General features: G+C 38.0%; 1 pseudogene; it reads left to right on the forward strand.

Moving 5' to 3' along the window:
* LOC101640308 overlaps positions 1 to 21,836 on the forward strand; it is a 150,456-nt pseudogene that overhangs the window by 9,176 nt on the left and 119,444 nt on the right.

Here is a 21,836-nt window from a genome sequence, read left to right on the forward strand (position 1 = left end):
GTCTGTATTGTAATGAACTCAGAAACATAGAAGACATGGATAAATATTTGGAAAAACAGTCTCTCTCTAGATTATCTCAGACAGAAATCAGTGATCTCAACAAACCCATAGCGAAAGAAGAAATAGATACAGTCATTAAAAATCTACCAACAAAAAAAGCCCCAGGGCCAGATGGCTACATGGCAGAGTTCTACCAAACATTCAGGGAAGAGTTGACACCAATCCTCCACAAAGTATTCCACAACATAGAAGAGGATGGCAAACTCCCAAACTCATTCTACGAAGCCAGCATTACTTTGATACCCAAACAGGGCAAAGACCCCACAGGTATAGAGAATTACAGAACAATATCTCTAATGAACATACATGCAAAAATCCTTAACAAAATATTGGCCAATAGAATACAAAAGTATATAAAACATATCATCCACCACGACCAGGTAGGATTTATCCCAGGGATGCAGGGATGGTTTAACATCCAAAAATCCATCAATATTATACACCACATTGATAAGAAAAAGGATAAAAACCATATGATAATATCCATAGATGCAGAAAATGCATTTGACAATATCCAATACCCATTCCTAATCAAGACACTCATAAAGATAGGATTGGAAGGTTAGTTCCTCAAGCTGATATAAGCTATCTATGAAAGGCCAACGGCCAACATCATAGTCAATGGAGAAAAGACAAAAACAATCCCACTGAAAAAGGGTACAAGACAAGGATGCCCCCTGTCCCCACTTCTATTCAATATTGTTTTGGAGGTTCTGGCTAACAACATAAGACTGCAGAAGGACATCAGAGGGATCCAAATGGGAGAGGAGGAGGTGAAACTATTGCTATTCTCATGTATCACTTTTCTTTGTAAGGGGTGCAAATATGAATTTCTTGCAGTCAGTTGGCTAGGTAACTGTCTTCCCAACCCCTTGGCATCACCCAGTGAGTGCTTTCAGCACTACATCAGTTTGTAGAAATGTTTCAGTTTGTGTTTTACTAATTCCTGGGGGCTTGTTTGTCTTCTAATGATCGCAGGAAAACATGGACTTCTTTCAATATCATCAGTTCTTGATCATACGCTATGTCTTAAAAATAATTTAGATGTAGCCTAATTCTTCTAGGGATAGTGACTGTGTATTCTTTCAATCTTCTTTTGTTGTTTCTTGTATCATTCAATATTTTGCCCATAGAACATTTCAATATTGCAACGTGATTTTTAAATTTTTTCTTCAGGTCCTTCTGCTTGAAACAGATACTATCTTTTTAATTTTCTAACTCCAAGTCTTTGTATATTTCATTATAATATTTTTTTCTTTATGATCGTGATTGGGTCCACATGTACGCTTTCTAATTATTTTGCTTGGGGAAAAAGAGTATTTGCAAAAAATGAAGCCGTTTGTCTTGCAAAATTCTCTTATGTTAACTCCATCTCTGTTTCTATCACCAAAGCCGCATTTTCAACTATTTATCCTTAATTTCCAGCTTTTTATTCTAATCACCAGTAATTATCAATACATCTTGATTGTATGTTTGATCAATTTCAGAATGAAGATATTGGTAGAAACTTTCAGTTTCTTCATCATTGACTATAGTGTTTGCTTCATAAATTTGAATAAGGGTCATACCAAATTTTAGGAGTGTGGATGTTATCCTGTTGCATACAACATTGTATCAGATAGATCTTGATATGTTCTTGTTCATGATGCTTTCAAAGCTATTTGAATTTGTCATGCCCAGCATAGTAAACCATAATTAGCTGATTTTAAATTACCAATACCAGTTTATTTCCACTCAATAATATCTATGATATTGTTCTTTTTGCACTGTTTCATTTTTGACAATTTCTAAGTTTCCTATATTCATACTTTGCACATTCCATGTTCCAATTACTAATGAATATTTACAGCCATTTCTTCACGTTTCTGTCATGTTCCACCATTGGAGGTCCCAAAACGATAAAGACGAAAATGATAAAAATGTTCAACAAATTTATTTTACTAAGACCCATAATCAATGCCCACGAAAGAGCAAGTCTGGAAATAATATATTGCATTGGATAAGTCTGCTGCAAAATATTTAAAGTATAAACAAATACATAATTTTGAAAACTAAAGTGCACCTGGCATAAGCCATAATATTTTCAAGTATCTCATGTGCATATGAAATCTGGACAATTAATAAAGAAGACCAGAGAGGAATTGATGCCTTTGAACTACGATTTGGCAAAGAACATGAAATATATCATGGACATCCAGGAAAGCAAACAAATTTCAACATCAGTTGGCACAGCAACTGAAATAATGAGCTCAAAAATAGTAAAGATTATGACAATGACTTAGCACCACATACTGATTTGTTCTGTTGTGCATAGGATCACTAACAAGAAAGCTACACACACACACACACACACACACAATTTTTTACTTACTCTGTGAGCTTGGTAGTCCACCTCTCATGCTCTGGCTCCTGGTTCCGCTGCTGCTGCTCTGCTCCTCCTGGGGTGTTACAGTTGTCTCCTAGATCAAAGAGTTTCAATGGCCGGTGATCGCAGGGTCCAGAGGACCTCTTACCTGAGATGGTTCATTTTATATCTAGCAGCTGGCAATTGCAATCAACCTGATTAACAATCACTCACAGCACAATATAATCCAATTAGTATATTCCCTCACCTTCTTACCCAGTCCTATCAGGGAAACAAAGGTGGAAGTAACCAAGATTATGGCTGGAAGAGCCACCTTACACGGTTCCTTGCATTGTGTACACATTCTTCACCACTTCAAGCCTAGAAACCATTCATTCAGACTACAATGTCAAGATCAAATATTGGCAACAGTCTCAACTCCCCTGTCTTCAAGAAAACAGCCAAAGACTGCTCCAGAAAAGTACCCGCAGGTATCTACATGATTCTTCTATTATTAGAGGTCTAATTTTTGCCTTTGATCTACATAAGCTCAGTGTCTGGAACTTTATTACCCATAGGAAAATTAGAAATTTTCAGTCCATTAAAGAACATAAAGCAAAGTTCCTTTTCAGTATGGCCATGCTTTTGAATGTTTTTCCGTCATAATAAGTATAACTGATACATCAACGCAAATAAAGTATTTTATGATGTGGCTTAGTAGTTTTATTTCTGTCCTTTTAAGAAATCAAGAGATCACAACACAAATCTGAAAAAGAATGAGCCTCTGTTTCCAATTCAACAGGTATTGCTTAAAACAATGGCAATTTGAGGGGAGGGAGGTACTGCTAATTTGAATGAGCAGTGATTTTCTGAATCATTTAAATAATTAAAATTATGAGGGTAGTGGCAAGAGGTAAAGGAAATTCAAGTACTTCATTTTAAATTTCAATCTATAACTGTTTTAATTCATTAATATTCATTTGACATTTCTTGCATACCCTTTTACACCCAGGAAACAAAATGTAAGTATGTAATGTCAGTTAATAAACGCTAATTGGAGAGGTGGCCAAAAATAATAAAACTAAAAACATTGATCCCAGAGATAGCTATTCAGTAGAAATTAAAAATATTGAGACTTATTGACAAAATGAGGGGCTACCTGTTATTGTTCATATTTAATGTCACTTTTTCAACATGTTTCTCACATGTTACAAAGTAAGTTAATGATGAATCTGTTCATTATGAGCCATCCACTTCCTCCTTAAAATCTTCTAATTACCAAATCTATAATCAGAGAATACTGAAAGGAGAAAGCTTAGATATTATACACTTCAGAAATTCCTAATATATTTACCAAAATGTATGCAGAGTTATTATAGAAATGAAACTTTTCATTTAGTAAATTTTAATTTAATAGATTAAATTTAATCTACATCTTTATAAAATATACATAGAATATTGCTTAGGTTGAAAATCTCAATTGTCACATAATTTTTCTTTTCATGCATACAGTGTACATAACCACTTTTCATGAGTGCATATTAAAAAATAGAAAACATTTATTATCCACAAACTACTTAGTTTCCAGAAGTATACACTTATCTATTTATTTGCCATTTTATTTATTTATCTAAATAAGTCATTTTATTGGGTGTTCTTACATATAATAACCATCCATATATCCATTATATCAAGCAAACATGCACCATTGTTGGCATTGACAATTTCTAAACATTATCTTTCTTCTTGAGCCCTTTGATATCAGCTCCTCCTTTTTTCCCTCCCTCCTCTACCCTGCCATCCCTGTGAACCCTTAATACAGTGATTCTCAACCTTCCCAATGCCCCGACCCTTTAACACAGTTCCTCATGTTGTGGTGACCCCAACCATAAAATTATTTTCGTTACTACTTCATAACTGTAATTTTGCTAGTTATGAATTGTAATGTAAATATCTGATATGCAGGATATATTTTCATTGTTACAAACTGAACACAATTCAAGCATAGTGATCAATCACAAAAACAATATGTAATTATACATTGTGAAATACTTATTTCTAATTACAAATAAATGAAATTTTGTCTTGAAGTTTGGTGTAGCATGGGTAACAGTCTTAATATAACAGTAAACTACATTGCTACATTCTGTGACAGTATGTGTAAAAAGTCAGTGTCTTGGTTCCTAAAACCATCAGAATTTTTTGATGGTCTTAGGGGACCCCTGTGAAAGGGTCCTTTGACCCCAAAAAGGGGTCGCAGCCCACAGGTGGAGAACTGCTGCTTTAATATATTATATATTGTTATTTTAATTTCCATATATAAAGACATAATCTCAGGTTTCTTAAATGTGTGCCCACAAAAATGGATAATACTATTATCCCCTGCAGGCATAAATGCTAAGGAGAGACTTAGAAAACATGTGTTTAGTCTGGAATATGATTCATGAAACCTATTTCAGAGTTCATCAGTTTTTCATTGCTGTCAGAGTGCAGAAAAATTCAACATGGCCCCAAACATCCTTGGAACAATTTATTAAAAAACTCATTTAATGTTATACGTACATCATGACATAATTAACAAATACATTTTCAAACATCAACGGTCAGGGGTAAGTGACGATGTGACCAACAGAGGAGTTCAATAAGACTCACCTCACTGGGCTTGGGTCATCTGATGGGAGAAATAGTGTTCATCTGACAATGGAATGTGGAAGGAGAACTCCATATACATTCCTCAGACTCTTCCTCCCATGGAGGGCCAGAAGAGCACTCACAAATGTGTCTCGGAGAAAGTGAACTCTCAGTGTTCCTTAGAAGCCTGGGTGGTGGGACTTATCTCATGTCTGGGACATACCAGTCCCTGGACACGGTATTATGGTTGGTAAAGTAGAGGATCCGAACAAGGGAAATCCCTTGATGTGATAGATTTTACAGGGACTCCAATGGGCTCCAACATGAAAGCAATTGTTCAAATGGAGCCAGACTGGGCTGAGTGTTTTGTTCTGTTATACACGGGAAAACTTTTAATAGTACCTAACAACAAAAACAATTTCATTCGTAAAATCTACCTGCCTTAGGGATGAGTGCTTTCTCACTAAGAAATAGTAAAAATAGAAGAAACAGTTGGTGGAAATTGTGACAGTCAACAGAAACAACTTAACAAGAGTCTTTGTTGTCTATAAAACCTTTCCCTTGACGTAAATTGAGCTTCTTTTTTCTTCTCAATGTAGTCACAGCAGGATAAAACCATAGAAAAATTTTCATTCCCAAAACATTAGGACAAACCATTAGGAAGCTAGTCTATTTTCAGAGTCTTTACAATTTGCTAAACTTCCTGGAAAGAATAACATATCTTTGTATCTTCTTGAATGTTAGACATTTTGAATGGGGAAAAAATCAATATGTTGGAGCAATTTAATAAAAACATACCAAACTGGTGGTTTACTATATACAGAATGTTTAGGTTCTCCTAAAAAATAACCTTGAGAAAAAGAAAATAAAAGTTTTAAACATAACAGGAATGACACATCTAAATATCTTTATCTTCCAAACATAATATTTTAAGTAGCGCTATCACAGTTTACGAAGGAGCCCTGGTATCGTACAGAAATACACATCAAATTGTTAACTTTGTGGTTAGCAATGATCCTACGGGACCATTATAAACCAAGACAGATTTGGTGATAATGTGTTTTGTTTCTGATTACCACAGTTCAACATCCTGTGCTAAATGATGTTATTTCAACGTCAGCCTTTCTTAGAACACTGCATTCGCTAAGGCATATGTTGATGGCTCCTAGAGGATCTTATCTGCTAGCCTGCTAATCACCATGGCCATTGTGCAGATAAGAAAATCAAAACGCAAGCATCATCAATGGCTTGTCTGTGGGAATGTAGGGAGCTAGTGATAGTGGTTATTGAAGGAAATATTTTGGGGCATTTGTGTTGTGCAGAGAAGTAGCTTTATTAGCCATACCGTGCCCTCTGAAGCAAAAGGGAACTGTTAACTTGACTGCCCATCCCCTCAAGGCAGGGGTTGGGGAGACACTGAGCTCATTCTCAACTAGGAGAGACTCCCAGTCATCAGATTCCAGATCCGCTGGGGACAAGTGAGGTGGGACCTCTAACAGTAAACCACCATTTTCTAAGAGGGCCAGAGTGTAGAGCTTTTTTTTCCTACTTTGAAAGTTATAAAACAAAACAAATAAAAAAAGAAACAAATGTCCATAAAGATTTTATTGATAAAATTCAAAATATAATCATTAAAGTTGAATTTTTCCTCTAGCATGCATCTTCAAATGAGAAGAATGAAATTCTTATTTGGTGAATATCATTTTATCCAATTGGATTTCAAAAAGGCAAACCATTCTTGCCCATGAACATTATTATAACAGGCATCAAGTAGGATTTGTCCTGTGGGTTGTAATTTTACATAGTCCTGCATTTGAGCATGGCACCATGTCTTCCCACCTAGCCACAAGTAAACTTGCACGTTTTTAATGGTGTGTGTGTGTGTGTGTGTGTGTAAGATGCAATAGTGAGAAACCCAGTTGATTTAAAATGCATAGCAAAGATGCCATTGCATTTCCAGTAAGAGCGGCTATAGTGGAGCATAGTAAAAATGACCCTGATATTTATGGGCCCACAAGCGACTATCTAGCTCAGAAGCAACAAAGCCCACATGGAAGAAGCACACAAACCTGTGTGATCATGAGGTGGCAATGGGATCAGCTATCAGGCATTGAAGACCCAAGGTGAATTGGGGAGGGAGAGCATGGGATGGAGACCCAAGGCCCATCTTTAGACAATTGGACATCCCCTCACAAAGGGGTCACAGAGAAGTGATGAATCAGTCAGGGTAAAGTATAGCACTGATGAAACACACAACTTTCCTCTAGCTCTTTGGTGCTTCCTTCACCCCATTATCATGACCTCAATTCTAACTTACAAATCAGATTAGACCAAAGCATGCACACTGCTACAGATAAGAACCCACAGCACAGGGAATCCAGAGTAGATAAATCCCTTATGGCCAACAAGAAAAGAAGAGATACCAGGAGGATTAGGGGAGGGTGTGGGGAGAATGGGAAAACTGATCACAAGGATCAACTAGAACCCCCTCCCAGGAGGATGAATAATGGAAAAGTGGATGAGGGGCAATGGAGGATAATGTAAGACATGGAAAAAATAATCTATAGCTTATCAAGGGTTCGTGAGGGAGGGCAGGTGGGAGAGGGAGGAGGAAGAAATGGGGAGCTGATATCAGGGGCTCAAGTGGGAAGAGAATGCTTTGAAAACGATGATGGTGGTATATGTGCAAATGTGCTTGACACATTGGAGGAATGTATGGATTGTGATAAGAGATGTAATAATAAAAGTATTTTTTTAAATTATTCTGATGGGAACAACAGAAAGACTTTGAGACGCCTAAGAGTGTGTGTGATAAGTAGCCCTGGGGACGTGAGGCCTAGTTACCAGATTTCCCGTGTGTAAATAACCAGTTGCCTTCAAGTGAATTTCATCTCATGGCAACCCCATATGTGTTACAGTAGAACTGTAATACATACAGTTTTCATTGGCTGATTTTTCAGAAGAAAGTCATCTGAGAGCATAGTGGTTAGTGTTCGGTCGCTTTCTGAAAAATTTGGTGGCTCAATATGACCAGCTATTCTGAGAGAGAGAAAGATGTGACAATTCGCTTCTGTACAGATTGCAGTCTTGGAAATGATACAGGAAACTTCATAACACATGTAGGTGTCTATAGAGAATAATGGTTTATTTTCTAATAGTTTAGGCTCTTGGGGTGTTAATTCCCTCTATGAGCCTCTACCTAGTTTCTAGTGTCTGCTAATGATCTTGGTCTATTCTTGGCAATTCTGGGTATTCCTTGATGTTTTTTTGCGTCTGTCACTCTTTGGTGTATGTCTTTCCCTGTGTTTGTCTTTGTATCTATTCTCTTCTTTTTATTGATAAGTTTAGGATCCACCCAATATTGGTATGGTTAAAACCCTGTATCTATATATAATCATATTTACAATTATAGGGGTTAGAATTTGAACACATAACTTAGGCACATGCAGTCAAACAAAGGTATGAGATTTCACTATACCTTTCAGCTAATAAAGCAGCCTACTACAATTTCATGGAAGCAGAAAACACCAATCACCCAGGGCAAAGAAGAAAGGACTTGTCACTCAAAGCACAGCAAGCTGCATGAGCTTTGGGTTTTCCCAGGTGTACATTGTGCACACAGGGGTTTGCATCATAGATTCACAAGCCCGTGATTCCAAACCCTAACCTTTTTAGAGTGAGCTGCAGGCAAATTGTCCATCCTTCCCCCCAGAGGAAGCATTGTCATTTTCAGACTAGACAATGAATAAATCTGTCTTCTACTCCAGAAAACGACATCATATCTTACAGGGCGGTTTTCTCCACAAACATTCTTGAAAAGATAGTCTAGAATAATAGCTCTGGTTGGACGATATGCAGAAATATAAGAGGTTTGTGGGAATTTTTCTCCCCAGAAGTCCCAACTTGTTCAAATCCATCCATGCCTCATTCATCTTTTGTTTCTAGTTAATACATTATATCTGTATCATTGTCCTTCTTCCCTCACACTATATTTGTCAGTCAAACAGTGAAAAACTACTGCTCCTTATGAGTATTGAATGGAATGCTCCTTGTAAGATGAATCCTTATTCGGATGCAGCTCAAAGTCTAAAGAGAAATGCTACTGGAGTCACTGTACCCATTCATTCCAACTGAGGATACTTGAACAAAAATAAAAAACTGTTTCAATTCAGTAAATCCAGATGCACAGTGATCCTAAAACTAGGAAGACAATAGACAGCTGTCACAGAGTTTGAAGCAGACTGCCACGTTCTTAGAGTGACATTACTTCTGAACTTCCAACTTGCCAGTCAGTAGCCAAGCACCTTACCACTGTGTCATCAGGATTCCTTCCCTGAGCCAAGTCACTCCAATATTAGTGACAAAGCCTAGACTATCATGGGAGGCTGAAAATTGAATCCATTTCTCCCTGGGATAAAATCAGAGTCCAGCCACAGAAGAAGATAAGGGAAATTAATATTGATGGCAAATAACAGTCTTACAAAGAAGGAAGCAGGAAAAGCTACCAAGGATGAAAGACACACCTTTAGAGCAATTATTTTGCTGTTACAGAACTAACTTTCCCCGAAGTATGAAATGACTGTCCCTATCAAGTGTTAATATGCTCAGAATACCGTCTCAATATAAATTCAGAATAAAATATATTATGGAAATTAATTTATTAATGCAACTACTACAAAGTTTAAAAATTACATCTGTGACTCTAATTTGTGGCTGACTTTTCTTTCTTTCTTTCTCTTTGTACAGTGTCAATTTATACCTTCTACGTTTCCTGGACTTTTGTGGGGTACATCAATTGGTTTTGTAACCAAAAAAAATTAAATTCTTAAATTATAAATAAAAGTAATAGGGGGACATGTGAAGGACCATGTAACTACATGCCAATTTTTCAAGTTAATAAAACTGAAAAAGATGTACTATGTTGGCCAAATAGATAAATTAACAGAGACATTTCATAACAGAAGTTAGGGTGGTGTCAGTCGGAGGACGGAAAAAATATGCCACAGGGTTGTTCCCACGGTGACACTTGCAAAAGGTTTAAAAAGGGCTATCTTGAAGATGAACTTTTACAAGATTTAGAGGAACCGATGGATGACAAAGATATGTAAAACTCCTTAAATAAAATGTATTAACATTAAATAAAATCTATAAAACAAAAATGTTTACAATGTAGAAAAAACATTTTTACACAGATCTTTATTTTTCAACAACAGAATGAAGTTGCTAAGGCATCTTTCCCTCTCTTGACCTGGATCACTTAGATCAAGTAGAGGGACAGAAAACCGCTGCCCACAGAAGTGGCAGAGGGCTCCACACCCAGTCTCGGCTTTGAACCCGTGCCCGGGGTTCTTTCCCTTCCCCTTCCCCATACGTCAGTGGCCTTGCTTGCTGCCCTCCAGCCCCTAGATGGACATGTCGAAGGTTTTCTTCCTCTGGTGGAAAAATATTTCATTCTTCATCACATGGACCCATTTCTCAGATAGTCTGCTCAGGACAGATTACGTAAGTAAGTAAGGTAAAGCAAGGCAACCCTGACACATAAATTTCCTAATTTTAAAATGAGCAGTATCCCATGTTCCGCTCTAATGATTATCTCTTAGTCTGTGTCCAAGTTCCAAATGGGCACAATTAAGTGTCCTGCAATCCTGATTCCTCATCTTCACATTTTCTTGTAAAGTAGAAAAAACAAAAACAAAAAAAAGTTAAGCATACATTTTTCTTGTGTTCTCTGTCTTCAGGCAAGATCTACCTGATATCTACAATGATGTTTCTCATTCCACTTCCTCTTTCGAATCTGGCTTACATTTCATGCGGGTAAGTTTAGGTATATTGCTGTACCCATTTTTTGAATTTTCTTCAGCAAAATTTTACTTGCATGTTTTATTAGTGATATTGTTTGATAATTTCTGTACTCAGTTCCCTTCTTTTTAATGGGCACAAATATCAATCAACACCAGTCTCTACCAAAAAATACCATTTGTTGTATTTTCCACTGATTAGTTGTGATTCATATTTGTGCCCATTTCAAAGAAGGGTGATCCAACAGAACGATGAAATTATTTAACTATATCATTAATAGAACCTGCTAGTAAAATTTTGCTGACGAAAATGTGTTGCAGCAGTACCACACTTAACTGCCAGAGCGTTGGGCACTGAGTCTGGAGGAATGGAGGGGAATTGATGCATTTGGATCCCAGCGTTGGCACGGACTATTGAAAGCACTGTGACCTGACAGATGAACAAACAAGTCTGTCTTGGAGGAAGTACAGCCAGAATGTTCCTTAGAAGGGAGGAGGAAAACACTTTGTCATGCATACTTTGGACATGTTATCAGAAGAGATAAGTCCTTGAAAGGGACATCATGCTTGATAAAATAGAGGGTCATCAAAACAGAGGAAGACCGATTGACAAAATAGCTACAAGAAAAGGCTCAAACAAAATAATTGTAAGGATAACTGAAGACTGGGCAATTTTATTGTGCTATATTTAGGGTGTCTATGATTTGGAACCCATTCAATGCCATCTAACAACCACCTAAATTGCTTGGCATCAACTAGTGAATGCTTCCCGTGCTGCATCAGTTTGTTGAAACATTTCAATTGGGATCCGGTTAATTCCTGGAGCCTTATTTTTGTTAAAGTGTTCAGTGCAAGTTGGATTTCTTGTACTGGTACTGATAATCCCACTTCTTGATTACATGCTACCTCCTGAAATAGTTGAATGGCAATTAATTCTTTCTAGCACAGTAACTATTCCTGCAAGTTTTTCCCCATAGGATCCTTCAATACATCAACTTGAGTCTTAAATTTTTCTTCATTTCTTTCTCCTTGAGAAATCCCAAGTTTGCTTTGATTTTCTAACTCCCTGACTTTTCACATTTCATTAAAATACTTTACTTTGACTTCTCGAGCCACACTTTGAAATGTCCTGTTCATCTCGTTCCCTTCATCAGTTCTTCCATTCACGTAGCTGCTCTACATTCAAGAATATTTTTTTCAGAATATCTTCAGACACCCATTTTGGTAAGCACCTTCTTATCTTTGTAATGACTCTTTCTTTTTCCTGTATGATCCTTGATATCATCCTACACCTTGTCTGCTCTTTGATCATTAGAATCCAATTCATCAAATCTGTTCTTCTGATGGCTTCTAAATTCAGGTGAAGGATACTCAAGGTGGTAATTTGACTCTCATGGACTTATTTTAATTTTCTCCAGTTTCAACCTGAAATTGCATAAGAGCAATCAATGGTCAGTCCTGTAGTTTGCTGTGATGATATTGAGCTTTTCCATCATCCCTTTCCAGAGATGTAGGCAAGGTCCACATATATAGTTGCCATCAATGTTATTGAAAAATATACCAGTAATGAATAAATCCTTGGGCTGGCAAAATCCTAAATTGGTATCTCGAGCACTGTTTCTATCACAGAAGTTATACTTTCTAAGTATTTATCTGTCTTTGTTTTCAACATTCACATTCTGATCAATAATAATTATCAACTCATCTTTATTGCACATTTGATCAATTTAAGCCTGCAGAAATTGGTAGAAACATTCAATTTATCCATCTTTAACTTTAGTGGTAGGTAAGAAAATTTGAATAATTGTATCAACTGGCCTTCATTGGACATTATTCTAACACAGACAGTATTGTACTTCAAGACAGATCTTGAAATGTTCTTTTTAAAATGATTGCAACTGCCTCCCTCTTCAACTCCCAGCAAACAGATCAAGTGATTTTCCAATTAAAAATTACCATCATGCATCCATTTGAACTCACTACATCTGACAATTTTCCTAGATTCATGCTTTATACATTGGAGTTTTTAATCAATGGTTGCAGCTATTTAATACCATTTTTGTTTGGTCTACATCAGAAAATTAAGATCTGGAGAGCTTTACCCCACCTACATCATATATACACTTTACTTTGAGAAAGGACCCCTCCCCAGTAGCGTTTGGGATGCCATCCCACCTGAGGGGCTTGTCATCTGCTGTTATCTCAGATGGTGCTCCACTGCTTGTATATGATTCTTACTGGCTAATTTTGGCAAAGAATATTGCCAAATCCTCCTTTCTACTCTCTAGTAGTCTTGAAACGCTACTGAAATCTGCCCAACATGAGTGATCCTATTTGAAATACTGGTTTCATAACTTACAGCATCACAGTAATGTACATGTCACCACAGTCAAACAAGCTGATTGTTCCAGTATCTGAACAACATATAAGCCAAGAAAGTACAATAAACTGACAGATAATGGCTTGACGTTTTCAGATTTTATAAAGCCACAATCAAATTGTCAACATCCTTTCCCACCCAGCTCAAAAACGACTGGTTGCTAGGTTGTCATTGCAAAATATATTTCACATTTCCTCTTTCCACACAAATGTGCCATCAAATCAACCTGTCTATTCAGAAGCACTGCTTTCTTCATCTCCTCTTTTTATTCATCAAGTATTTACTGAGTACTGATCCAACTAGTGCTAGGTGCTCGATGTTGGAGCATAAAGATAAATGAGTATCAAATGCTTTATACATTGGTTAAAAACATCCTTTCCCATGGTGGTTAAAAAAAAAAAAAAGATGAACACAAATACCAGAAAGACCTACACGCCATTTAACTTGATACTGGAGCCCCTCTAAGATCTGTGTATTCCTTATATTCCCACCCCTCACTTCCACATCCAAATTTAAGGAGAACGAAGCTCACCTTTTTCTTGAATATGTTATGTATTACAACAACTCTTTTAACTGTGAATGATGTAAACAAAAGCCAAACTCACTTTAACATCAGAAAGCATGCGCAGCTCCCGGGGCGGGAGCTGCTGAGGAGCGTGGCCAGCTGCCATCAAGTGGGCCCCTGACTCCTGAACCATCCTGCTGGTACAGCATAAAAGATGCAAGATAAAAATACAGGAACTAAGATCCTTTCTCCCTTCATTTGCCAGCTCTGCATATTATTAATTGCTTTCTTCCTGCAGGAAGCTTCTCTCCCTCTACAGGAATATGTTTCCAGCAACCCCGTTCCACCTCCTGCCAAATGAGAGCAACATTTCTCTATCCAGATGGATGTGTTAACTGGTATACCAGTTAGTGAGACCGCACGGTAATCCCTTGGTTACTATTTCTTCGGAAAAGATCTTGGTGGCACCTGGACAGAAAGCGCACGGGGGAGCGAAGATCTGAACGGAAGGGGTGCTGAGGTCCATAACCGGAAGAAGGAAGCGGCGAGTGTTCTGAGAACAATTCACTAGAATCACAAACACTTGACAACTATTATGCTATATAAATGCTGAGTTAAGTGGAACACGATACCTTCGCCCGTAATGACTCGCATTATGTCTACTTTAGCAAAGTCTGGAAAGTGATAGAAAATAGATTGAACACCTATTCCAGGGATAAAAGGTACTAAGTACGATTGCATATTGTTTTCATTCTTGTTAAAAATCACTTCTATCAGAAGAGTGGTACGTTTTCCCTTTAGTCTCTTTCCTCTAGATTCTGGCATGTAAACTATGCTTGCCTCAGATAGTTTGTAAATAAGAGATCCTGCTCTTTTTTATATTGCCCTAGACTCCCAGAGTTGAGAAATGACAAATGCTTCCAGGATTTTTTCCTTGTTAAAATCTCAAAATATTGTGTCAAAGAAACCTAGTTTGGGATCCACCCTTGCAGACCACAGGTTCTTTTCTATGAAGGTCAAGAAGAGGTAGTTGGTGGTAGATGAAGGACATAATGTAAGGGGAAAAATGGATGGGTGACAGACTGTTTTCCGGTCACCCACCAGCTTAGAGCAATCACAACTTCTCTCCACCATTAAGCTATCTGCTTTCCTCTCCTATGTAGATCCGCTACCACTATGTCGGACATGAGCACAGACATGCTCATGATTTCCCTGGAACACATCCTAACATGAATTGTTACCTCCTTCGGCAACAAGGTGCCTTACCTTTCTCTCCCCATCATTGCATAATATAGGCAGCCAAGAAGCAGGCCTGGAGCCATTACTTCATAATACCTACATGTATTTGCTCCACTTTGCACATTAAAATTACATAATCTTGAGAATAGGGGCCCTGGGTGATGAGAGGGATTAATACACTCTGCGAAGTGAAAGACTGGAAATTCCAATCCATCCACGGATGCCTAAGAAGAAAGGCTGTTGATCTCGGTAAAAAGACAAAAGGGGGGGTACATTTAAAACCTAGTGGCAACTGACTGGAAATGAGAATAAAGAGAAAGAAAACAGGTAAGATTTAGAGTGAAAGGGGCATGTTCTTTTTCACCTCCATTTCTAGGTGTCCTGTCATCTTCCACCCCATATCAGACTTTGGCCTACATAACCTGTAATGACTGCATTTCTTATCCTCTAATTATAAATGCTCACCTCTTAGTCTCTCACTGATTATATTCTCTACCCATTCAAAATCAGACAGACCTAGATCGGAGACTATTGAACTCCATGTGTTGTAGTTGGAAGATTTGGAAGGAGGCCCAGTATTCATGGAACTGGCAGTATTAGCACAGTTCTGGAATGTTTTCTTTTGCAGAATAGCCATAATGCTTTAGAACCACCTTAAATCTAATCCAATGCGTTGTTCCACAAAAGCTATGTCTAATATTGAACACTCTGGGTGAAAAATACCAACATAGGACTATGGTGCACAAATGCAGTTGTAATTCACAAGAGAATAAAGTCAACATTGTTCCAGTACAAATTAGGCCATCCTGGTGCCAGGGCTTTAAGAATTGGAGTGTTCTAGGTGGCCGCCACAAATCCTTGACCAGCATCTTCCAGTTAGTCAGTCAGTGCCAAGAACAGAGGGCAAAACACTCAGAAACAGGAAAATGGAAAAAGTTGTTGTTTCTCCCCTCCCCCCCGGCCCCCCCCCCAAAAAAAGAGGATGAAACAAGGAATACAGGTCACAGCTGGGAGAAATGAAGCTGAAGGTGGAGAAAGCGTGGAGCTGAATCACAGGCCAAGGAACAAATGCCAGGGCACAAGGCAGGAAGCATGAGTCAGCCGTCTTTAGGGTAAGAAGCAAGGACAACTCTTCCACAAAAGAGCTGCCTTTTCAAGACTCCTGGCCTGTGCGTGCTGGTGCCCTCATCTCTTCGGGGAGAAGTCACCAAGGACTGCTTGAGGGCCTGGTACTGGACACTTGAGAGTGATGTGCTTACAGAGCTCCAGTGAAAGCAGCTTTACAAGAACACAGATCCCATCCAAAAGAAATGAGAAAGGTTCTTCTAGAACAGTGGTGTGACCGTTAGGCTGCTAATCAAAGGGTTGATGAGCCAAAGCCACTCAGGAGCTCTGTGGGAAAAAAGACCTACCAATTTGCCTCCATAATATTGGAAGTCCAGACGACACTGGCAGGCAGTTCAACTTTGGTCCATGAGGTTGTTATGCATCCGAATCTACTTGATGTCACGCAACAGCAATTCATGCAATGCAGAAGTTTAAAAGGCCGACAGGCCCAGATTACAAAGAACTCGACTTGCAGGCTGAGCAGTTTGGTAATGAGTTTAGACACTAAATTGCCTTTGGAAGATAGAATGGCAAAATGTAAACAGAAGTTATGCATAAAAGAAAAAATTCACTACTGTACGCTGAACTCTGATATCAGACACTCTGTCTGGTTCAATCGTTGCACTCCCTCCCTCCCTGCCATCGAGCCCTTGCTGATTCAGAGACCCGATGGGGCAGGATAGAAGAGCCCTGGGGGGTTTCCAAGATGAGCTGTTTAAGTGAGTATATCTCAAAATCATCATATCACCTAGCAGAGTCCATAGTCTGCAAAAATGGTGTGATAACGTACAACTGAAACCGTTAGTAAAGAAAGGAATGCCTTTTGCAGTTTCGCACACTCTGCTCAAGTCCCTCATGTTCACTTGTGTGTGTGTGTGTGTGTGTGTGTGTATCCCAACAAACTAGAAAACCTAAGTAAATAGTAGTTAATGGATTGTTTTACTTCAAAATAATTATCATTTTAATCTCGAGGAATCAAGTGGATTTGCATCCTTCTCTTGAATAATTTGACCCTGCACGATGTGTTCTCCAAGAATCTATTGAAGTCACTCCGGAAGATAATGTTAATTGGAACATCAGTTGGGAGATTCTGTTTTTGTTTACTGGTTTGTCTCCAAAACGCCACACAATTAGTTTGACTGGTTCTGTTCACTGAATGAGAGAGTTTGAAATGAAGTAGCTCTATCTCCAAATGGCCAAATTCTGCCTAAGAAATTGTTCCTTGCATGATACACAAAATGGCTTCAGAAGAGACTAGCACCTTGCTTTCAGGATTCTGAAGGGATGTCAGGACTTTTCAGTGCTTTGTGGGAATGATCTTCAAATTCTGTTGGGGTAAAAAAGCAAAGAAGCCAAAGTTCTAAAAACTGCTTCAACTTAGATGGCCATGTAACTTTCTTTGTGTCTCTAATTCAATCAGTATATCGGCATGGACTCAAGAAGAAGAACCTTGGGATAAACCTTTTTTTTTTTAACCTTTATCACAAATGAGTGGTGTGCTGTTCCACAGGAGGGCAGTGGCACTTCAGTGGTCCCCTTCTCACTTTTCATTCAGGATATCTGGGCTCCCTTCCTGGCCAGTGCATTCATGCCTAGCCGCCAACCTTCCGTGAGTGGATGCTTATGTGTGTCTACGATGCTGAAGAGATTTCACCACAACTCCCAGACCAGCATGGACTAGGATTAAAGGCATGGTGACTGAATGACAAAATTCAGCCATTGAAAATCCTATGGATCCCAGGCACCTGCTCTCTAACCCATCATGGGGATAGTACAGGATCCGGGGCATTTAATTCAGTTGTGCTTGGTAAGGGTCTGGCTCTATGACAAGTTACAATACATTTGCCAATCAGGTGTGCCACTTACTTCTCTTCCTCTGCAGGGAGTCAAGAGGTGAAAGCGCTCTGAACACCGTTTAGCTCCATGTGCAAACAAGTGGGTATAAACTAACATATTGTAGTTTAAAGAATATATGTAGTCTCTTTATTCAATTGGGTAGCTTAGTCATCGAAATAGTTTATTTCCTTAAAAATACTTTTTATACCTGTATTTGCATTAAATCAAGCTCCTGAGAAAAATATAAAGAAATGTAATTCCAAACTGCCATAGATTTGTCATTTAACTTAGTATCACATCACGAAGACCCATCTAGGTTTTACACTGGGATGCCGAGTCCATCCCAACATAATGCCTCTAAACCTGGAAGATAGAGGAATACTCGTCATCCCCATCCTATCTCACGGTTGTGTACGAGGAACACTGGTATCACAGGGAGTAAGCACCTGAATGCTAAACAAAAGGGCAGTGATTTAACTCACCGATTTTTCTACAGGAGAAAGATGTGCTAGCCTGCTTCTGCAAAGGTTTAGAGCCCTGGAAGCTTGTGGGAGCATATCTACTCTGCTCTGGTGTATGTGGAACTGAGGTAAAATACAGACCAATCAGCAATACAGAGGTTGCTTTTGGTTTGGTTTTTTGGTTTTGTTTCTAAGCTTGTGGATCCACTGCATCCTATAAACATCTTATCTAACTGATTCACTCCCTCTGGTAGCTTTAATTTTTGTCTACCACAACCCTCTATAAAACGGTGACTCTAACCTAAAACGATAGCGCTGGATATAATGTCTGTGGTACATAATTGACCTAAACACAAATCCTGAGCATCGCATGTTATCGTGCAAATTAAAAGTATGTCGTTGACGTACATACACTGTCAATAAATCAAACACATGAAATTTTGGATTCCTTCTACATTTCCCACTTGACCTTTGTTTCATTTAGAAATTCCCAAATTCTGAATTCAGCTTGCTAAGGGCTTCAATCTGAATATGGTTTCATCAATAAATCATTATAGAAATGGTAAAACATCACAGCCTGAACTTTGAAAATAAGTGTTAAAAGGACAGGCTACTCACCATGTTGTGTTACCTAATTTCTAAGAAAATGAGTGAGACTTGGTTTTTGCTCGCTTCTTTTTCTGTTTTATTTATTTATTATTATTATTGCTTTCGTAGACATAGACTTTCAGAAAGAAAACCCTTCAATACTTAGGTCAAGAACTTCAAACAAACTGAGTAATATATCAAAACATAGTTTGAAACTTGGAAGTGACTGAAAGAGTAACTGCCAAACAAGCTTGAATCAGAGTTTAATCTATACAAGTTCTAAAGCTAAGAGAGTAAAATAAAACCAGAATATACAAATATTTTGCAAACACAACCTAGACATTTCATCTGGTGCAAGTCCTTGATTTATACACTATTATAAACAATTGGACAAAGCAATCGACTACTGGATCTTCTTCAAAAGAATGATGCAAATAGCAGGAAGAAAACTAATAAGCAACAGCTGCAAGCAGGAGCATTCTGTGTGACCGGCTGTGAGGACAGCGTGTGCTGTTTTGTTTATTATGCATGTACCCCTGCACAGGCAGGATTTGTATCTGTAATAATAAAAAAACACAATAAAAAAAATCGCCAACACAAAAGACTCTCGGTTTATTTTAATCATTATAATCTTAACAGAAGTTAGGCAAGTGCTCAGGGTTTATATATATACTTTGTTACATATATATGTGATAATGTTTGTGGAAAAAATTCATTACTTTCAATTCTATTTTCCATGAACTTTTAAAGGCTAGATATGTATATTTACATTCATGCATATAGTATATATGTATATTCATATGTGTAATATATATATATTAACCTTTAGCACCACACCCAATTTCTTTCTCTAGTTTCAAGGAATTCATAGTTCAACTAATTTTTAAAAAGATAAAAACATATTCATAGATTGGTTTGACATTGATATACAGAATAGTCTTACTAACGTATTTAATATAAAATCCACTGCCTTCCCAAATCACTCTTGACCCTATGGGTATAGTAGTTAAGCACTTGACTGTTAATTGAAAGGTTGGTGCTATGAACTGACAAGCTTCAATTGTTGGTAAGAAAAGGTAAAGCTATCTGGTCCTATAAAGATTTATAGCCTTGGGAACCCCAAGGAGCAGTTCTACTGTGCCCTATAGGGTCATTATGAATCTGAATCGACTCAATGACAATGGGTATAATGGCTAATATACCCATTCAATGATTTACATGTCTTTCATTCAACAAAGAAACATATACCACTTTATTTGCCTACTGAGGTAGATAAGAAGCCGGGGAAGAAACATATTGCTCTGAGAAATTCAAAGTCAATCATATAAAATAGATATGTAGATATAGTCTGATATAATGCAATAACTATCAAGTACATACCTTATTTATTTTTTCTTCAAATAAACAGGCCTTCTATGATTGTTAGGAAAAAGTTCCTTCCCCATTCTCTACATATATTTTTATAAATATACTATACTATTTTTTACAGTAATGGTAAAAAAGAATCAGTATAATATACAAAAACTCCTTATGAGTTGGCCAAAACTCCTTGTGATTGATTGGCCAAAAATGCACAAGCTCTTGTTATTTGGGAAAATGGAGGTGTGGGTGTTGAAAACCAAGGTTTTGTTCTATGTGTGCCAAACACAAGGCCAAAAGCTTGTATAGCAACAGTGAAGCTGACTGATTCTGCCTGAGAAGCTGGAAAGGTTTTCAAAGAGGAAGTGGTGTTTGACTTGGGTTTTAAGAACTTGTCAAGAGCAGGCTAGTCTGGTAACAGACAAGATCATTTGCGGAAGAACCACTAAAAATGTGTACAATAATCATTCATGTCCTATCTGAAGATCTCGTTATGTGGAATTCTAGTGTAGATGGATTTACTCTGTATATTATATTCTCAGTAGTATGCTGGTTTCCATCCATATGAATGTAAGCTTCTTCCTGCTGCAGATAATTAAAGAAATTGAAAACTAGAAGTTGGGGAAGGAAACAGCAATAATCATAAGGCAGAGAAGAGGCTTTTGCAATGAAATTGTTAAAAAACCTCATTGCTATCAAGTTGATTCCAACTCATAGTGGCCCAGTAGAACAGGTGGAACCAACCTTATGGATTTCTGAGACTGTGATTCTGTGGGGGAGTAGAAAGCCTTGTATTTTTCCCACTAAGCGGCTGGTGGTTTCCAACTGCTGACCTTGTAGTTGGCAGCCAATCCACAACCACTAGGCCACCAGGTCTTAAGGGATGTTTTTGTTTGTTTGGTTGGTTTGTAACCAACTTTTGCAATTGAGCATTCTTCTTTAAGAGTAGAAACATCCCTGAGAATATGGGTGTTGTGAGTTTCTGTGTATTGGATTCTAACTCAAGAAGACCCAATGTGTACAGAGCGAAAGTGCTCCCTCGACTTGTCAAGACGGTGACCTTTTGGAAGGAAGTTGGCTGATATGTCAGGTCCCTCGGGATGGAATGACGCAGGCAACTTTGGGGTCAGTAGCGCAACACTTAGACATTTGTACCAACAAGTGACCCCCAAGTTTATGGATAGTGAAATTTGAATCAGCACCACTCAGCTCTACGTGGAAGAGAACTTGAAAAATATAAACTGTTCCAAGCTTGTTTTCCAACCTATGAATCCAATGGAACTACATGATCTTGCGCTACCCATACCTACTTCCAAGGCCACATCCATGCCAAGGCCTACCACAATATCTTATGAATAATGCACAATCCCTTATGAATATGTAGAATTTCCTCCAAATAACTTATGGATATGCCTAATTTCTTTGTTCTCAACCCTTCTATAAAAAGTCCCTTTTCACCTTTCTTGGAGAGGCAGTGAATAAATCTTCTTGTGTGCATATTTTATAATCCAAATGCCATCTCTGAATA

This window comes from Echinops telfairi, unplaced genomic scaffold (assembly GCF_000313985.2).
Source record: "Echinops telfairi isolate 266 unplaced genomic scaffold, ASM31398v2 ScPeMD7_7469;HRSCAF=8507_0, whole genome shotgun sequence".
Lineage (NCBI taxonomy): Eukaryota > Metazoa > Chordata > Mammalia > Afrosoricida > Tenrecidae > Echinops > Echinops telfairi.